At 35.9% G+C, this 17,647-nt stretch overlaps 1 pseudogene; it reads left to right on the plus strand.

Annotated features, from left to right (window-relative positions):
• The window catches only part of LOC120192985, a 29,395-nt pseudogene extending 12,016 nt beyond the window's left edge, over positions 1-17,379 (plus strand).
• The last annotated feature ends 268 nt before the right edge of the window (positions 17,380-17,647 follow it).

Genomic DNA, 17,647 nt, shown 5'->3' on the forward strand with positions numbered 1-17,647 from the left:
CAGTAAATTTTAAGTTTTCTAAGAAAAAAAATCAAATTCTACAAATAATATGGTGATAGGGGATTTTGGTCAAAAAACATCTCCTGGTGATAATATACACTTAAATGCAACACAAGTTCCAGTGTTTACACCTGAACAGTACCAACAGATTTTGAATTTGCTAGGGAATGAATCTAGAATACAAGCATCTCCTAATGATTTTAATAACATTATCTCCAAATGTTGATAATTTTAATAAAGTTATCTCATTGTATTTAAAATAAAAATTAAAGTAGTTGATAAATATTAATAATTATATCAATATCATGTGCAACTGCTCATGACTTCAAAATTAGACGTGAAATAGATTAAATAAGAAATATACATTTTATTAAAAAACATACATTGATTAATGATGAGCCAATATGAGAGCTGTGCATACATGGAAAGTTTGTTACAAGTGCTGGCAGGTTGTTATAACGTCACGTAGACAACTATTATATATTCTAGAATTCTTCTAAACATATAAATAGACTCACTATGTAAACCAAAAGCAAGATGTGAACACACGTTTTATTTATTTCTTTTCAGTACAAAATTTACAATATGGTATCAGTCGCTTCTGATATGGGTGCTTCTCTGCTGCTTTTTTTGAGAATCTGTGTGGGGTTCTCTTCCATCTTTATGGTTGGACATGGTGGGGCCCTCCAACTCCGATGTTACTGAATCTGCATTTTTTCCCTTTCGGGAATGTTTTCACACAAAAAAAATCAATGTGGTGCTTGATGAATATAACTTTCGTCTTTGGAAACAACAAGTGTTGCTTACTGTTCGTAATCATTGGCTTGAGAAGCTGTTTACCGGTGCCGTTTAACCATCACTTGCCATGGTGGAAGGAGATGATGGGTTACTGGTGGAAAACGAAGAATTTGAGGTTTTCATGGCTCAATATAGTGCCCTAGCCTCCTGGTTACTTTTTTATAAGTCCATCCTTACTTCCTCAACTGGTGGGAGCGGAGATTGCCTCATAAATCTAGAAAACAATAACGACATTTTTTGCAAGTAAATCGACCAGCACTATCATGAACCTACACTACAAGCTGAAAACAGTTAAGAATAATGATCTTGGCATGGGAGCATATATCTCTCACGTGAAAGAAAATTACGATGCACTTGCCGCGTGTGGATGCCCTATCGCCGAGTTTGAACGCATTGCCACCATTCTCAACAGCTTACCATAGGAGCATCGTCCTTTTATTGTTGTGATTACGGCAAGTCACGAACCGTTCACTTTGGAAGGCATTATTTCAGTTCTCGTTGATGCAGAAACACATTAAAAGAACTTTGACCAATTTGATAATCTTCATATCAATTTTTGAAGGCATGGTTTCAAACCAATCGCAAAGGTTAGGATTTCTAGCTTTTTTATTTTCAATTTTGCATTTGAAATCAAATTATAATTTTATTCTTACATGGACTCTACTCAATTATATATTTACATTTTATTTTAATAATTTAATACTAACATCCTTAAAAAAAATTATTACTTTGATAATTTGTTTTCATCATTTAAAATAAATAAAATTTATGACTTATATATTAAAATATTAATAGTGAATTATATAAAATATATTTTTATTATAATTATATTTTTTACTTGTATTTTTTATATTTTGTTATAGTTTAAATTGATATAATTCATATATAATAATACTTTTTTGAATTTATTGTATAGTTTAAATTGATAAGTTTCATATATAAGTGTTAATATAATTTAAATGTTATATTTTTAAATTTATAACATAATTTCTATAATATACATTTTATCTTTTCAAATTCACTTTTTAACAACAATTTCAAACAATTAAATTTTAAATTGCATTTTTATACATCACTTTTAAAAATTCATTTTTACAACATTTTTAAAAATCATTTTTGAAAAATTATACTCGTCTTTGGTGTAACTTTGAATATCATTCTCATGTAGATTTATGATATGGACATGTTCTCGATATTTGTAATATGTTGGGACAGTATGATTGAGAACGATTGCAGTCCCGACTATATAACCATGGAGATTCTCACAGAATGGCTCTCTGTTGTTGGTGAATCAGAAAAATTAAAAAGCTTCGTACAAGGATGCAAGGTTTCCGTATTGGCTGCATAAAATGGCTACAAAGTGAGGATCGTGCTCTGTATGTGACAATGAATGACAGCCCGGTTGGGTCTGTTCTTCTTCCTCGAACAACTCCTCTTTGAGCTCAGGATGGATCGAGAGAGGGGCGAACGGGAACAATCGTCCTACTCTAAAAATTTTAAATTAATTATCATATATTTTAGATATATACATCGCTATTTGAACTAATACATCTGGAATACCATTGTTTCCTATAAGCAACAACTCAAGGCTTTAATATGGTATTCTTCAATTTTTTGTTAAATGGGGGGCCTTTATTTTATTCACCAAGTTGGTTAAATACGCAAAATTGTATGATTTGAACAATGGCGGACTTCACTCCTAAGAAATCCGTTATTCATTTTGGATAAACATTTTCCAAAATCAAAACTTTTTGGACTATATAAGCAATTAATCACTTTTTTGAAAAATAAGGGAGTAAGAAAGCCAAATCAACGTGGGTACATAGTCGCATATGAAGAACAAGGCATTCTTATTTCCCTTTCAAAGACTCATCTACAACACTCTCGCACACAGTTACATTAAATTATTCTAAATAAGATACGCTTAACATATATAAATAAGTTATAGACTGAATTACGAGTAAAATAATAATTTAAGGAGTAAGAATAATGTAAGATTCATTAAGATTTTTTCATATATTAATAATTTAATTTTACACAATTAATTTTTTTATAATTTTTAAAAGTTTATATTCTCTAATATAAAATCTTATATTTATCTTTGCACATAAGGTATTGTTGTGAGGTTGCTAGTAAGTAAGAAAAGTCATTTTTAGAATAACTAATTAGTTAAAGGATTGTTAATTATATTTGTATATATATCACAATTGTAGAAGAAAAAAGACAAAATATTAAGTTATTTTTTCCAAACATATTGAGTTTCTTCTTTGTCTATCTTTATCACCTTAGTATCTGCAGCTTTTTCAATCATATTCAATGTTGCAGTATCGTATTTGGCATGGTATCAGAGCGAGGAACAATGATATTTTTTGGCCAGAACATTGTTCTGATTGTCTGAGTTTCTGTGCGTAAGTCACGCCTAATTCGTTTGGTTTATTGTTTCTTCTCTTTTCTTACGTGTTTATTGTTTTCTTTTATTTTATCATGTTAAATCTTCAAGAGATTTAAATTGATCATTCTCATCAACTTTATTTGCATCATTTGGATACACTGGGAACGTTGTTAGTTTCTCATCAACTTACCGGAATTGAGAATTACAGTCATTGGAGTATATCAATAAGAATAGCTTTGCTTTCCATGAATAAAATTGGCTTTGATGATGGTTATTATACTCGTGATGTACAATACTTGAGTTACAACCACAGTGGGATCGATGTGATGCACTTCTGTTATCTTGGATCCTGAATACTGTAAGCCAAGAACTTTCAGCTGGGATCGTTTTCACGTCAAATGCTTCTTTGGTGTGGACAGACTTGAAAGAGCGGTTTGATAAAATAGATAGGTCAAGGATATTCTTCTTGCATCGGGAGATTTCTACACAAGCTCAAGATACATCTACAATCTCTTCTTATCATACAAAACTTCGATTGTTGTGGGATGAATATGACACCATAGCTCCTTTAGCGTTGTGTGGTTGTGAAGCATCAAGGATGAATACAGAACATGTAAAGCGTCAAAGACTGTTTCAGTTTCTTATGGGCTTGAGTGAGTCCTATTCAATGGTTCGTAGTCAAATCCTTTTAATGAGTCTTTTACCATCCGTGAATCAAGCATATTCTATGCTTATTCAAGAAGAGACACAACGACAAAATTCAGGAAAGTGTTGATGATTTTCGAACCAAGTGCTTTATACTCAAATTCCTCCAACATACAATCAAAAAGAAGGTTTAATGGAGTATATAATTACTACCATATCAAGGAAAAAAAGAAAGAGTTGTGTTACAAATTGATTGGTTATTCGACAGATTTTAAGTTTACTAAGAAAAAAAATTGAATTATGCAAATAATGTGGTAACAATGAATTTGGGTCAAAAGCATCTCCTGATGATAATGTGCACTTAAATGAAACACAAGCACTAGTTTTTACACTTGAATAGTACTAACAGATTCTGAATTTGCTAGGAAAGGAATCTAGAATACAAGTTGTGTTGAAAGTATTAAAATGGTTTTCAAGTTTGGTAACCAACTTTGAAAAAATGGTTTTCAAAGTTTGGTAAATGTTTCTTTGAAAATGGTTTTCAAAGTTTGGTAAATGTTTCTTTGAAAAATAGTTTTTCAAAATTTGGTAGATGTTTGTTGAAAAATGATAATGGGATAATCATAATTAATCCCTAGGTTTTAGGGTATTTACAAGATTAAGTCCTTAAGTTTCAACTATAAATACCCTAGCTCATTTAGCTTCAGAACCATCCCAAAAATCATTTCTTTCTCCCAATACTAGAGAGTTTCTTGTGAGTAGTGAGTGTTTTGTAAACACCTGTAAATTTCTCTCTTAGTAAAAGATCTGCAGCAGTCCAGAGACGTAAGTACAATTGGCTGAACTCCGTTATCAATTTCGGGTATTATTTTTTCGCTTTTATTTCGCATTCTCACTAATCTGGCTATAGAGAAATTACTCGTACTTGGTTTATTTTATAACAACTGGTATCAGAGCTTTTGGTTGTGAATTTTGTCAATTTTTTGCGAGGTTACTATTCATGTGAATAGTAAATTTCGTGAATAGTAAAATTTTGTTGGCAATACGAATTTATCGACGGAGGTGTTTTAATACACGGTGGTTCGCAAGAATTGTCAGAAACGATCCAAACGAAACCAGATTCAAGTGGGAGCGATGGCTGCAGATGAAGGGAAGGTGAAAATTGAAAAGTTCGATGGTGCGGACTTTGGCTTTTGGAAGATGCAGATTGAAAATTTTCTGTACCAGAAAAATCTATATCAACCTCTCTCAGGAAAGCAACTAGAGGGCATAAAGAATGAAGACTAGGCTCTTCTCGACAGACAAGCCCTCGGAGTTATCCGACTGACGTTATCCCGCAATGTTGCTTTCAACATAGCAAAGGAAAAGACCACGGCGGGTCTTATGGCGGCTCTCTCCAGTATGTATGAGAAGCTATCAGCCTCAAACAAAGTGCACTTGATGAGGCGATTATTCAATTTGTGGATGACGGAAGGGGCATCGATGGCACAACACCTAAATGAACTCAACACAATCACAACTCAGTTGAGTTTAGTGGAAATTGAATTCAATGATGAAGTTCGAGCTTTAATTCTCTTATCATCTCTACCAGACAGTTGGAATGCTACTGTTACAGCAGTTAGCAACTCGTCGGGAAATAGTAAATTGAAATTTGACGATGTTCGGGATCTGGTACTGAGCGAAGAAATTCGACGGAGAGAATCGGGTGAAGCATCAACCTCCTCAGCCTTGCACACGGAGTCCAGAGGGAGAACTTCATAAAGAAATTCAAATCATGGCAGATCGAAATCCAGACGGGGAAATCCATAACGGGAAAGAAAGATTTTACCTGTTATAATTATGGCAAGAAGGGTCACTTTAAAAGAGATTGCCGAGCACTGAAGAAAAATACCGGCGCACAGGAATCTGCCAACGTGACAGAGGATACATGTGATGCCATGATTCTAAGCGTCAACAGTCTGATTGAATCATGGATCTTGGATTCAGGGGCATCTTTCCACTCCACCCCATGTCGAGAAATCATGGAAAATTATGTCAGTGGTGATTTTGGGAAGGTTCATCTAGCTGATGATGAAACCTTAAAGATCGTCGGAAAAGGAGACATCCGACTAAAGTTGCCAAACCAAACCACCTGGACGCTGAAAGGAGTGAGACATATTCCTGGCCTCAAAAGAAATTTAATTTCTGTAGGACAGCTTGATGGTGAAGGATTTAGCACAACCTTTTCAGGCTGTGAATGGAAGATTACCAAAGGAGCACTCGTCATTGCTCGTGGTAAGAAAACTGGTACTCTCTATATAACATCAAATTTAGAGAATATCATTGCAGTAGCAGATGCTGATGGAAAATCAAACCTATGGCACCAAAGGCTTGGCCATATGAGCGAGAAAGGGATGAAGACACTTTTGTCAAATGGGAAGCTGCCGGATCTAAAGAATATAGATGTCGGACTATGCGAGGATTGCATCTTTGGCAAACAAAAGAAAGTTAGCTTTGTAAAGATTGGTAAGACACCCAAGGCTGAAAAGTTAGAGTTAGTTCATACGGATGTATGGGGACCATCTCCAGTTCCATCTCTTACAGGCTCATTATATTATGTCACCTTCATCGATGATTCTACAAGGAAGGTGGGTTTATTTTCTGAAGAAAAATCAGAAGTCTTTAATACCTTCAGAAAATGGAAGGTCATGGTGGAAAATGAAACTGGTATGAAAGTCAAGCGGTTGAGGTCTGACAATGGATGAGAGTACAAAAATAGGAGATTCAGAGATTTTTGCGCAAACAATGGGATCAAGATGGAGACAACAGTTTCCATGACACCACAGCAGAATGGCGTAGCAGAGCACATGAAAAGAACTCTGAATGAACGTGCCAGAAGCATGAGGATACATGTCGGATTGCCCAAATTTCTATGGGCTGAAGCTATCAACACTGCAGCTTACCTGATCAACCGTGGGCCCTCAGTTCCTTTGGATGGCAAGAAGAAAAACCTTTCACACTTAAGAGTGTTTGGTTGTATTTCTTATGTACACATAGACTCTGCTGAAAGAAGTAAACTTGATGCTAAGTCCAACAAATGTGCCTTTGTTGGTTACGGTGGTGATGAGTTCGGTTACCGGTTTTGGGACTATGAAAATCGGAAGATCATTAGAAGTAGAGATGTCATTTTCAATGAGAACGTGATGTACAAAGACAGGTCAACTATAGAATCAAACAGCTCCAATACCAAGCTGAAACAAAGGAATTTGCTGAGTTTGAGGGGATTTCTGGAAATGAAGTTCAGATCACTCCTGAAGCAGTTCAAGAAGAACCAGGCACACCAGAACTAAACGCTCCTCCAGAATTCCTAAACCAACCTAGCGATATTCTCCTTCTTTGCACTACTTGTTGCTGACTGACAATGGTGAACCAGAGTGCTATGATGAAGCAATGCAAGTGGAGGATTCAGTTAAATGGGAATCTTCCATGAAAAATGAGATGGACTCGCTTATGTCAAATCAGACGTGGGAATTAGCTGAATTACAACCAGGCAAGAAAGCACTCCATAACAAGTGGATTTACAGGATCAAAGAAGAGCATGATGGGAGCAAACGCTATAAAGCAAGATTAGTTGTCAAAGGCTTTCAGCAAAAAGAAGGTATTGACTACAATGAAATTTTCTTTCCAGTCGTGAAGCTATCTACAATTAGACTGGTGTTAAAAATTGTAGCTGCAGAGAATTTACATCTTGAGCAGTTAGATGTGAAGACAGCTTTCCTTCATGGTGATTTGGAGGAAGAAATCTATATGAGGCAGCCAGAAGGCTTCATAGAGGCAGGTAAGAAAAACCTGGTATGCAGGTTGAAGAGAGCTTGTATGGTTTAAAACAAGCTCCTAGACAGTGGTACAAGAAGTTTGATAGTTTCATGAGTAGCAGTGGTTTTACCAGATGCCAAGCAGATCATTGTTGCTACAACAAGAGGTTCGACAATAGCTTCATTATTTATTTTTTTACGTTGATGACATGCGTTGCAGGCTCATACATGCAAGAGATTATAAACTTGAAGCAAAAATTGTCAAAGCAGTTTGCTATGAAGGATCTGGGCGCTGCAAAACAGATTCTTGGGATGAGGATCAAGAGAGACACAAAGTCGGGGACTTTGATATTATCACAGGCTGAGTACATCAACAAAGTACTCTCCAGGTTCAACATGCAAGATGCTAAACCAGTAAGTACACCTTTAGGTGTTCATTTCAGACTCTCCAAAGAACAGTCACCAAAGACGGAGGAAGAACGTGCACACACGGTGAAGGTGCCGTACGCCTCAGCAATTGGAAGTCTAATGTATGCCATGGTTTGTACCAGACAGATATTGCTCAAGTAGTGGGAGTTGTTAGCAGGTACATGAATAATCCGGGCAAGGTACACTGGGAAGCAGTCAAATGGATCCTCAGATATCGGGGGGGTACACAAACAAAGCACTTTGTTTCAAAGGTGGAGATACGATACTGACAGGCTGTAGAGCTGACTTAGCCGGAAATGTTGACATCAGAAGGAGCACTACAGGGTATGTCTCTACTCTGGAGGAACCGCAGTGAGTTGGGTTTCTCAATTACAGAAGATAGTTGCTCTCCACAACTGAAGCAGAATATGTCGCTACGGAAGCTAGCAAGGAGAAGGTTTGGCTCCAAAGTTTCTTGGAAGAGTTAGGCAAGAACAAGAAAACAATGTCTTGTATTGCGACAGTCAAAGTGCTACATCTAGCAAAGAATCCATCTTTTCATTCCAGGACAAAGCACATACAATTGTGATATCATTTTATCCGGTCTCTTCTGGAAGATGAGATTTTGAAACTTGAAAAGATCAGTGGAGCTCCGGCAGATATGTTGACAAAGACGGTGACTACAGACAAACTAAAGTTGTGTTCAACTTCAGTTGGCATGCTAGAGTAACAAGACTAGAAAAAGTTGTTGCATTGATCGAGGTGTGAAGACAGATTAAAATCAGTCTTCAAGTGGGAGATTGTTGAAAAATGGTTTTCAAGTTTGGTAACCAACTTTGAAAAAATGGTTTTCAAAGTTTGGTAAATGTTTCTTTGAAAATGGTTTTCAAAGTTTGGTAAATGTTTTTTTGAAAAATTTTTCAAAGTTTGGTAGATGTTTGTTGAAAAATGATAATGGGATAATCACAATTAATCCCTAGGTTTTAGGGTATTACAAGATTAAGTCCTTAAGTTTCAACTATAAATACCTAGCTCATTTAGCTTCAGAGCCATCCCAAAAATCATTTCTTTCTCCCAATACTAGAGAGTTTTCTTGTGAGTAGTGAGTGTTTGTAAACACCTGTAAATTTTCTCTCTTAGTAAAAGATCTGCAGCAGTCCGGAAACGTAAGCACAATTGGCTGAACTCGTTATCAATTTCGGGTATTATTTTTCCGCTTTATTTCGCATTCTCACTAATCTGGCTATAGGAAATTACTCGTACTCGGTTTATTTCCCAACAAGTTGATGCACATATGCCAGGTATTGGTGATAATTCTTTTTTGAATCGAACCTGGATTCTTGACACAGACGCCACAAATCACATGACGTTTAAACCTTGAGTTCTTGAGTTCCCATGTAGCATATGATTCCACATCATTCTTCAATTGGAAAATGGTAAAATAACCAAGATTGATTACGTTGGAACCTATCATGTTCGCCTACCTAGACATTAATCAAAGTTTTACATGTTCCTAACTTCCATTAACCTTTTATCAGTTTCTCAACTTACCAAGGAACTTAACTGTTCTATCATTTTTTACCTACTTTTTGTTTGTTACAGGACCTTGTAATGGACAGATGAAGGGATTGGTAAATTTCAGGCAGCTTATATACTCTTCAACCTAATATTTTATCACATAAAAAAATGTTGTTACCTTTGTTACCAGTTCAGATTCTTGTTTTTATTCTACTGCTTCGTGTATTCCCAAAATTGTTATTCTAGCACTCTATGACATGCTAGGCTTGGTCATTCCTCTTTAAACACAATGAATAAAATGTCTTAATTTAATTCGGACCTTGTTCATTGTGATCATGTTAAGCACTGTTGCATTTGTCCTCTTGCCAAACAGTCTCGTTGCCATTTCATATTAGTAATACACGAGAAGATAAACCTTTATCACTCATACATATCGATTTATGGGGGCTTATCGTATTTCAAGACATAGATATTTCTTAACCATACTTGATGATCATAATAGAATGATGTGGGTATATATTCTTTGACTTAGAGTGATGCCATGGTGGTTCTAAAACAGTTTATTGCTTATGTTCAGAATCATTTTTCAGTCCTTATTAAAACGATTAGAAGTGATAACGGGACAGAGTTCTTTAATGATGAAGAGAATGAGTTTGTTTCCTTCTAAAGGCATCATCCATTACAAAATGGGGTGGCTGAACGTAAACATCGTCAATGGCTTAATGTAACTCGTGCCCTCAAATTTCAATTATGTGCCTAACAAATTTTGGGGAGAGTGTGAATTGACAACATGTACATAATAAAGATTGCATACTTGATTCTAGGGTGGAAGTTTCCTTTTGAAGTTTTCTATAAGGTACCAATTGTCTCATCTTAAAGTTTTCGGGTGTCTTTGCTATGCCACAGTGTTGAACAATCATGATAAGCTCTCATCGAAGATATTCCTTCCGTTTTCATGGTATACTTCACTGTGCAAAAAAGGGTATGTGTGTTCGATATTCATTCCAAAAAAAAAATTTGTTAGTCGTGATGTTTCTTCCATGAAGATATTTTTCCCTTTTAAAACCTTAACAAAACTTCTCATTTGTTTCCTCTTACACCTACAATCCATAGCTTAGACTATGATTTCCTTCATGTACATGTTATTCCTATGCATAAGAATTTTGAAAAATCATTTATTCCACAAGATGTTACCACCCCTTTGACACATATTCTTATAGCTCACTGTCCGAGTCACCTAATGATGTTTGTTACCTAAGTCACTTGTTATTGAAAACGGTGCACCTGTGTCACAACCTTCACCTAATCCACCGCATTTGAGAAAGTCATCTAGGGTTACTAAAACCTGCGTGGCTGTCTGACTGTTTGTTCCTTCAAATATTCTTCATCTACCTCATTACTTACATGTTTATATCCTATTTCTGACTGTATTTCTGTAACCATTCATTGCTCATTCTCAAGCATTTATTGTTCATTGTCCTCTATTGTTGAACCACAGACTTACCAAATGGAAATTGTTAATGAACAATGGGTTGAAGCCATGCGACAAGAATTCAGGCTCTCAAAGCAATGGTTATGTACAAAGCCTACATGATTATTCTCTGTTTACTAAAATAAAAGGGGAAATGATGGTGATAATGCTTATTATGTTGATGATCTGTTGATTACCGAAAACGATAAGGAACTAGTGGATGAGCTTAAGGGGATATTGCATAAAATTTAAGATGAAGGATCTTGGAAATCTCAGTATTTTCTCGGAATCGAGGTGGTTCGATCAAGAGAAGGTATTGTGTTGTATCAGCGTAAGTACGCTCTAGAACTTATAGTCGATGTAGGCTTGGGAGGAGCGTGTTGTGCCTCGACGCCGCTTGAGAAGAACCTGAAGCTCACCTTCTACTGACTATGACAAGGGTGTTAAGGGAAATATGGTAGAAGAAATATTGAAGGATGTAATAGTGTATCAAAGGTTGGTTGACAGATTGCTTTATTTAACACACACACTTCCGAATATCATGGATTGTTTGGTATGTTTGCAAGCATCTAGGCCAAAGGATATTACTCTCAGCTAATAGTGAACCTCGATTGAAAGTGTATTGTGATTCTGATTGAGCAAGTTGTCCAATGATACATAAATCAATTACGGGTTATTATGTGAAACTAGGGGACTCATTTATTTGTTGGAAATAAAAAAACAAAACACATTATCATGTTTGTAACATCCTAATCATCGGGTTAGTGACCAGAATATAAAAATGTTAAACTCAATGGTTGAATTAAAAGAAATTGATAATTTAATGATTTATGCTGGAATTTTGTGTAGGGCGGATAAAAATTTTGGAATTATGGAGAGGGCAAAATGTCTTTCATTCTAAAGGATAAGTATCTCCTTTATTTAAGGGATAAACACGTGTTTTGGAGTATCTGAAATCCTTTCTTTCTCTATTCTTCTTCTTGTCGTGAACTCCTCCATTCAAAGGTAAATTTGATAAAATTTGTTGGTTTCTTCAATTTTTGGTTTGATAATGGAAGTTTGGGTGTTATATAAGCTTAAGGAAAGCTTATATAGGATTAAAACAACAAGAGGAGTAGATTAGAGATTAATTTATAAAATGGGTGTTAAGATGAATTGTTGATATAGTGTAGTTTTTGGAGTTTTATTTGAATATTTAACTTTTCAATGATTAAATTAAGAAGGTAAAAGTATTGAAATGATTAAAAACATGTTTGAAATTTTGGTATGATTTTTAGATTCAAGTGTTTACATAAGATTTTGGATAATTAAGAGTAGTAATGAGTACAAGTTGGCTTGGATGTATATGGGTGAGCTTAGAGGCTTAATGTGTGTTAAATATAACAGATTTATGAAGATTTGGTTTATTTTCAAAGTGAAAATAGCCATTCTGGGCATGGAGTATTGGTACCGTTAAAACAATACCGATACTTCAAGGTTAAATTTGTGGATTTCTAAGGGTAGTATCGATACCGGTTGAAGAGAGTATCGATACTGAGTTGCTAGTATCGATACCATGGGTATTGTATCGATACCATTTTCAAGATACAATTTCAAAACCTTATTGTAGGGAGGTATCGGTACTGTAGTGGTAGTACCGATACTTCTAGGCATGAAATGGAAATTAAGTGTTTCTCGCATCACAAGTTATCGTGATTGAGTATAAGTGATTCGAAGTACGATATTGATTCTCGATTGTTTTGTGTTGTTGTTGAATATAATCAACTTCCGGTCAGTTCGACATATTCTGTACCGATTCAAAAGTGCTAAAGATTTCGCTTAGGACTTCAGTGAGGCAAAGGTGAGTGCAACTTCTCGGTTTTGTAACAGAATTGAGGAAGGCTTGCGATAAAACAACCTCATTATTTTTGATCAAAAACTTTATAATTTCATTTATGTCACATTGCAATGTTTTATTTAATTTATATTATATAAGCTATGTTTTATGATTATATGGTTATGGTAAGGGGACCTTTGAACAAGTGAATGAGAAAAGACTCTATGTGAAAGTAACTAGAATAAGAGACACTTCGAATAATGATCGAAATAATTATGTGATTAATAGCCAAGGTATATGTATGAGGATTAGAGGTATAGTTGGCATGCCAAGAGTCGAGGGTTTATATGGTCATTCGGGATAATTATGTGGCACTTCGGTGCAAACCTATGTGGCACTTCCGTGCAAACCTATGTGGTCTTTCGGGACAATTATGTGGCACTTCGATGCAAATTACGAGTTGTGGTGACAGCATTAGTGCACAACCTCAATGTACTCAAATACCTAGAGTTCTCAGTAGTATACATTGGCATTTGAAACAAAGTTATACAAGTGAATAATATACATAAGTATACTTTTTTGATATGGAAAATAATGTGAGTTCTTTATAAATGTTTTGATAAAAAAAATAAGATTTCAGTTACTAAGTTAGTACTCTAGTATTTGCCTCACTAAGTCATCGACTTAGCGTTTGATTTTCCTCACACGTAGGTTGAAGAAGCAGAAGATTGGTTAAGGATAGCATACCACTTGAAGATCATATAAGGACAAATTAAATGTAGGTTTTTGTTAATTTTGTAAACTGTTGGCATGTATTATATGTTTAATTTGAAATTATCTGATCGATGTTGTAAACTCATATATTTTGTATCTATGTAAATTATCAAAGCTTTTATGTAAATATAAATGTGAAATTATTATCTTATTAAGTTAAGGTTTATACCTTTTTATCTTGATCAACAAATTTTTAAATTGTTTTATTTGTTAATTACTATGTTTTGAAAGTTAATGTGACACATCGGATTCGTATCCGGGTTGGGTATGGGTAGGGGTGTTACAGTGTTCATCTACAGAAGCGGATTATAGATGCATGGCAACTACGGTTGCTGAGATAATCTGGTTAAAAGGGTAATCGAAGAAATAGGCGTTAAACATGATGTGCTTGCAGTCTTGTTTTGTGATAGTAAAGTCGTGTTGCATATTGTTGCTAATCTAGTATTTTATGAGAGGACAAAACACGTCGAGATAGATTGTCATTTCGTACTAGAGAAGATTCAAAATGGGATTATTCAAATATGTCACGTTCCAACAAATGAGCATCAAGCGGATGTGTTGACCAAAGGTTTCATCAAATCAACATGATTACCTAGTGGCCAAGTTGGGAATGAGAGATGTATATCATTCACCGACTCGAAGCGAGAGTGTGTGGTTTGCTAATTAGTTATAAAAATCAGTTTTAGAATAATTAATTAGTTAAAGTATAGTTAATTATATTTGTATATATATTACAGTTGAAGAAGAGAAAAGACACACGATCAAGTTCTTTTCCTCAACATATTGAGTTTCTTCTTCTTCTTCTACCTTTATCACCTTAGTATCTGTAGTTTTTCCAATCACGTTCAATGTTGCAGAACCGTCTTTGACATGTATTTATATAAAATCTATAATTTATACACTCTCCTTAAATCTTAGAAATTTATCCCTCCTAACATAAAATATTGTATCTATCCATGTTTTGTACGTTACAAATTATATTTTCCAGTCAAAATAATTTTCACCAGAAAAAAAAAAGGTAATATTGTAGTAATTTTTACAGTTTATATGATTTGATTTGGTTAAACCGTGTTGAAGTCGGTGGTTTCTATGTCGGGTAACAACAGACCAACAGCATGAGTTAATTGAATCCGGAGCCTACCTTTCTGGTGATAATAATAATATATCTAAGGAGCCAATAACACGTATCAAGTTGCTTTATACATATTTCGATGCTTAGGTCCACGGGAAACCTCTGAGGAAGCAGAAGAATATGATATCTAAACCAAAGCCGAGCAACGTGGACGGCAGGCTGCCATTGATATATATATCTATTGTACGATTCAGCCGACGTAGTATTATATCGGCTGTGGAGTTTCCCCAACTTAGCTAAAAATGTGTTCCCCATATATACTTTCACTTCGTTTAGATTCATGATCCAACCAAATTGGTATGCTTTTTAAGTTTATAATTAACACAACCAATCATTATAAACGTTAACTGGACTAAACTACGATAAATGATCGTTTTGGGGTTTAGGAGATTAACATGGAGTTAATCAATCAAGTAAACGGGAATTAGCATCGTGGCTTTAGTGCGGAAAAGCGAGTGGGAAAGAGCGGAATAAGTTTTGCCATTTTAGGGGAAGACACGAAGGTGTAGTGTAGCTGAAGCCAGTACTGAGCTGAGGAAGTCCAAATGAGAAACGATCGTACCTTCGCCAATTATTTGGGGAGGATGATAAGTTTGACAACCGACCAAAAAAGAAAGTTATTGTAAAAATATTATACCTGGTAATTTGTCACTTGATAAACTTACAAGGATGCTGGGTTTCCAAATTCACTTGTGTTTCCAATTTGTCTTAAATTTCTTAGTATCTAAATCTAAAACTTTGAAAAATGGACTTATTCGTTTCGTTCTTCTTAAATTCACTTGGCCTCGGCATCCTCCTTCCTATATAAGTAAGACTAGGAGTCTCTCGACGTTTGCAACCAACCCCAAAAGAACCCCATCACTGTACTAGTACTGTAGTAGAAGAAATGGAGTTTAAAAGCAGAATCTTTTGTCTAAGATGGCCACTAACGACGGCCATGGAGAGAACTCACCTTATTTTGATGGGTGGAAAGCGTATGACAGCAACCCTTTTCACCCCACTCAGAATCCCCATGGCGTCATTCAAATGGGACTAGCTGAGAATAAGGTGTGTTTATAAACACTTGTATACATATATGTTAGATCATCATGATTAAGTGTTGTCGTTGTGTTGCTCTCAAGATAGAAAGAGATGTCCTTAAACCCTTTTAGTGCATGGATTGGAAATGAGTTACCAATTTCTTGCTTAATTTCCATCTTTGTTTCATTTTTTGTTAGCTTGCCCTGATTTGATAAAAAAGTGGGTTCTGGAAAACCCTGATGCTTCCGTCTGCACAGCACAAGGGGTTGATAAGTTCAACGATATTGCAATCTTTCATTGCTTTCAAACATTTACTTCAGGCCGTAGCAAAGTTTATGGGGAGAGTAGGAGGAAACAAGTTTACATTCGATGCCAAACCGCATAGTGATGAGCGGCGGAGCCCCGGAGCTAACGAGACGCTCATGTTTTGTCTGGCCGACCCAGGCGACGCTTTTCTTGTACCTTCTCCTTATTATGCAGGGTACGTAATTTATATTATATTATATTATATATATATTCTTTTGATTATTAAAAAGGGTATTTATTTAATAAAAGCTTATGTTTTTATTAAAAACTATGTAGATTTGCCCGGGACCTAAGGTGGCGCACTGGGATAGAAATAGTTCCGGTTGAGTGCAAAAGCTCAAACAGTTTTCGTATAACGAGGAGAAGCCTTGGAAGATGCCTATGACAAAGCTCAAACATGGAACATAAACGTCAAGGCGTCCTCATAGCCAACCCTTTGAACCCTTTAGGCACAGTCCTCGACCCGACACAATGAGAAAACATAGTCAGCTTCGTTAATGAAAAGACCATCCACCTTGTCTGCGACGAACTCTATGCCGCAACTGTCTTCCGCTCTCCTAGATTCATTAGCATTGCCGAGATTATACAAGACATGGATGATTGCAACCCTGATCTCATTCAATGTTTATAGCTTGTCCAAGGACATGGGGATCCCAGGTTTCGTGTCGGTATCGTATACTCTTTCAATGACCAAGTTTATGCATTGTGCTCGTAAGATGTCGAGTTTCGGATTGGTCTCATCGCAAACACAGTATTTGCTCTCTTCGATGCTTTTGGATGACGAGTTCGTGGGGAATTTCCTAAGGGAAAGCTCCAAGAGGTTGCCAAAAGGCACCGTGTTTTCGTCAAGGGGCTGGAACATGTTGGGATTTCTTGCTTGAGAAGCACGCTGGTTTGTTTTTCTGGTATGGACATGCGACCGCTCCTTAAAGAGCAATCTCTCCAGGGGGAAACTAGAGTTGTGGCGTGTGATTATCGATGAAGTGAAACTCAATGTTTCTCCGGGTTCATCTTTCCATTGCTCCGACCAGGTTGGTTTCGGGTTTGCTTCGCGAACATGGACGACGAGACCTTCGAGGTAGCCCTCGGTAGGATCCAGGCATTTGTACTAGGTCAAGAGAAGCAAGAACCGGACAAATCGAAACATTGGCGAAAGAAACACCTTCTCCTCAGCTTCTCTTCCTCTAGGTTATACGACGAGACCATCATGTCTGCACACATCCTTTCCCCTCATTCGCCACTCGTCCGAGCGACGACTTAACTAATCATTAAACCACCCTAAACCTTAAATCTACTATCTTTTAATCTGACCGCCGATCTGTTAAACCATTTGAATTAAGCTTAGTCTAATATTTGCCTCCACATTTCTGGACGTTGAAGATCTATGTTGTATCATAAGCATCATTTTCGTTGGAGATGAATGTAACATTGTAGTAGCATAGTAATAATTCTTATTTTCTTACAGAGCTAGTAGGATCTCAGATTTGTACGAAAATGAACTTATAGAACTAAATCGGTCGATTCTGACCCAACCCCAAAACTCTCACAGGGTAGTTACTTTGAGCTTGTGATT

The sequence above is a fragment of the Hibiscus syriacus genome, unplaced genomic scaffold, assembly GCF_006381635.1.
Source record: "Hibiscus syriacus cultivar Baekdansim isolate YM2019G1 unplaced genomic scaffold, ASM638163v2 tig00116984_pilon, whole genome shotgun sequence".
Taxonomy (NCBI): Eukaryota; Viridiplantae; Streptophyta; class Magnoliopsida; order Malvales; family Malvaceae; genus Hibiscus; species Hibiscus syriacus.